The sequence below is a fragment of the Limulus polyphemus genome, unplaced genomic scaffold, assembly GCF_000517525.1.
Source record: "Limulus polyphemus unplaced genomic scaffold, Limulus_polyphemus-2.1.2 Scaffold2029, whole genome shotgun sequence".
Taxonomy (NCBI): domain Eukaryota; kingdom Metazoa; phylum Arthropoda; class Merostomata; order Xiphosura; family Limulidae; genus Limulus; species Limulus polyphemus.
This window is the reverse complement of record NW_013667639.1, coordinates 166,404-169,863: the sequence shown is the minus strand read 5'-3', so window position 1 is coordinate 169,863 and position 3,460 is coordinate 166,404.

Sequence of the window (3,460 nt, the reverse complement as noted above, 5' to 3'; positions counted from 1 at the left end):
CAAACTTAACACTGTTATGTGTGAAGGAGGTTGAATGTCAGCAAAAGAAAATATATAAATTGAAATTCGCTGATTGCATAAGTCTTCGGCCCCCTAAATCAGTACTTGGTGGAAGCACTTTTGGCAGCAATTACTGCTGTGAATCATTTATATAGGTCTCTACCAGCTTTGAACACCAAAGTAATTTGGTGTAATTTTTGCCAATTCTGGCAAGTTCGTTGGAGATCGTTGATAGACTGCAATCTTCAAGTATTGCCATAAATTTTCTATTGGATTCAAATCAGGGCTTTGACTGGGCCACCTCGGAACATTCACTTTCTTCTTTTGAAACCACTTCAGTGTGGCTTTGGCCTTGTTTTTCGAGTCATTGTCCTGCTGAAATGTAAATTTTCGACCCAGTTTTAGATTCTTGACTGATTCAAGAATGTTTTTCTCTAGGATTCGTCTGCACTTGGCACCATGCATCTTTCTCTCAATCCCGACAAGCTTCCCGATCCCTGCTGATGAGAAGCGTCCCTATAACATGGTGCTGCCACCACTATGTTTGAATAGTTGGGATGGTGTTGACTGGATGATGTGCTGTGTTGGGATTGCATCAGACGTAACGCTTTGAATTTAGACCAAAAAAGCTCAATTTTTGGCTCGTCTGAACACAAAACCTTCTGACTCATGTCTACAGTATCATTTATCTGCTTTGTTACAAACTCCATACGAGATTTAAGATGATTCTTTTCCATTAATAGCTTTTTCTTGCCACTCGCCCATATAAGCCTGCTTTGCATAGGGACCGGGATATTGTCGATGTATGAACACTAACTCCCATCTCAGACATGGAACTTTGCAAGTCTTTCAAAGTCACTGTTGGCTTCACAGTGGCATCCCTAACCAGTTTGTTTTTTGCCTAGTTGCTTAGTTTGGAAAAGCAACCTGATCTGGTTAGTGACTGGGTGGTATGAAGCAAATTCCACATTTTAATGTTGGACTTCATCATACTCAAAGGGATAATCAGCGACTTTGAGATTTTCTTGTAACCTTCTCCTGATCGGTGCTTCTCTACCATTTTATCCTTGATTTGCTTGGAAAGCTCCTTGGTCTTTATGGTTGGTTTATCGTATCACTATTTGAGTTTTGGCTTGAACAGATGCATCTACTCTGAAGTCAAGTTAAACCACCTTACTTACACACAGACAGAGACCACTACACTAATTTTGTGACCTTTCAAACTAATCCTTTGCACCTGAACTGATATACGGTTACCATAGCAAAGGGGTTAAATATTTGTGCAATTGAGAATATTCTAATTTTCTTTAAAAAAGTAGATTGTGTATATTCTAAATATTTGAAAATATTTCATTTGAAAACTTCATTATTGCAAGCTCAAAGGCAACAAAATGTGGAAACTTTTCAGGGGGTGGGGGTGTATACCTTTGTAAGGCACTGTAAGAAAATGTGTCGAAGGAAGCATCGTTAATATTAACAGCGATTCCGTAATGTTATATATATGGGATCCAATTAGGGTGAACAAGGGTAGCTTAAAAGAGGCAAATTAGTCTCAATGTTACGTCTTAGTTGCTTTGAGAAAACATATTATTGTAATGATTTGCAATAAGATACAATTAGAACCTGATTTACAGTTAGTGCCACTGAAATAAAAAGGATTTGGAATTACCTTTCGAGAATAAGTACGGCTAAGTTCACTTCATGCCATTACTAGTCCCTCAGCTTTGTGTCTACGCACCTGCATTGGATTTTAATCGCACTAAACAATTTACGTTGATGGATGTGACCATACTTAAACTTTGTTAGGTCCAGAGCCCCACCAGCTTTTTAGAAACTTTTTAAACTAATTATATAACGAAATATTTGTGAGTCCACGACTTTATTTCTTACAAGATCTCAAACAAAATAAGAGTCATGAAAAAGGAAACAAAAGTATTTTATGTTGTAATTAACCCCACTGAGTAATTCCATCAAATTTTTAGTCAGTTCTTTACACCGAGTGTTGTAACAGGCAAAAGTATGACTACTTAATTAATGCAATATGTGTGACTTAACTGTAGAATTTGTTTATTTTATTGTTAAGCACAAAGCTACAAACAAAATGTCTGTGCTCTTCTTACTGCGGGTTTCGAAACCCGAATTTTAGCGTAATAAGTCATCAAAATTTCCCGCTAAGACACCGGGTGAGGGGGAGGGGCTCAACGGTAGGAAACATTATAAAAACAAGCCGTTATTTTGAGGGTTAATATATCAATTAATTTATGACATAAAGCTCCATTTGTATCTATTGTAGGATGGATGGTTTTAATCATAAAGTTGTATCTTGTAAAAAAAGTTATGGATAAAATATTAGAAGAATTCAATGGTACAAGGAAGATACGAGAAGGCGTTTTTTCACCAATTTGACATAAATCAAGTTATCTCGTGTTTTTTAATAAATGATGGTGCCACCTCGGTGCTTCTTTTAGAAGTGAGGTTTCAAATCTTTAAATTGATTTATTGTTCAAATGAATATTTATCAATATCATATATTATTGTATTTGTGCATTAAAGTAAAATAATCATAGTCATTAACTCGCTCAAAATGAGTAACATACTGTTGCAACGGTTCCTGTTTTAGCGCGTTCTTTTGCATTATTAATTAAAATAAGAAATCAAAGTCCAGTCTATTTAGTGATAACGAAAGCCTTTTTTCTTTGACAATCAGTTCTAAAAGTTAGCATGTGCAGATATACATAACTTTACAGTAGACTTTAATACAACAGCTTGATATACTTTCTAACTGCTCTCATATACGTAGTCTTTCACTTTCTCGTATTTCTATTACTTCGTCGAAGCACAAACGCGAGCTAATTGATTAACTGGATTACAACAGTAGACAAATTATTTAACAAACTCTCTAGCTCATTAATTAATAATGCACTGTAATATACTGACAAATCAATCAACATCTATTGTCGGCTAACGTACGTTTATACCACTCAAATAGTTTTAATCATTAAACTCCATATCTCACACTAAGTCAAATCTCCTTCTGGTTAAACAACAATACATACATCTAACTAGAAAGAGTCATCGCAGAACGAAACAACATGATAATGAAAGATATAATCATCCTTACACAGGATTCACATGTAAAAGGAATGTCCTCGCTCAACATCCATGACTCGCTAAACGTTAGCTATCATATAAAAGTCAATAAGCAAAATCGTTTAATAATAAAAACACAAGCATCCCATCTAAGAAAGATATTAATACATCAAAATAATCCTTTAAAACACATTTGGTAAAATTCAAAATACTCAAGAAATTAAAGCATTTGGAAATGAAACACCAAGTGGCAGAAATTAAAAGCTTAAACATTTATGATTTGTTTGTTTGTTTGTTTTGGATTTCGCGCAAAGCTACACGAGGGCTATCTGCGCTAGCCGTCCCTAATTTAGCAGTGTAAGACTAGAGG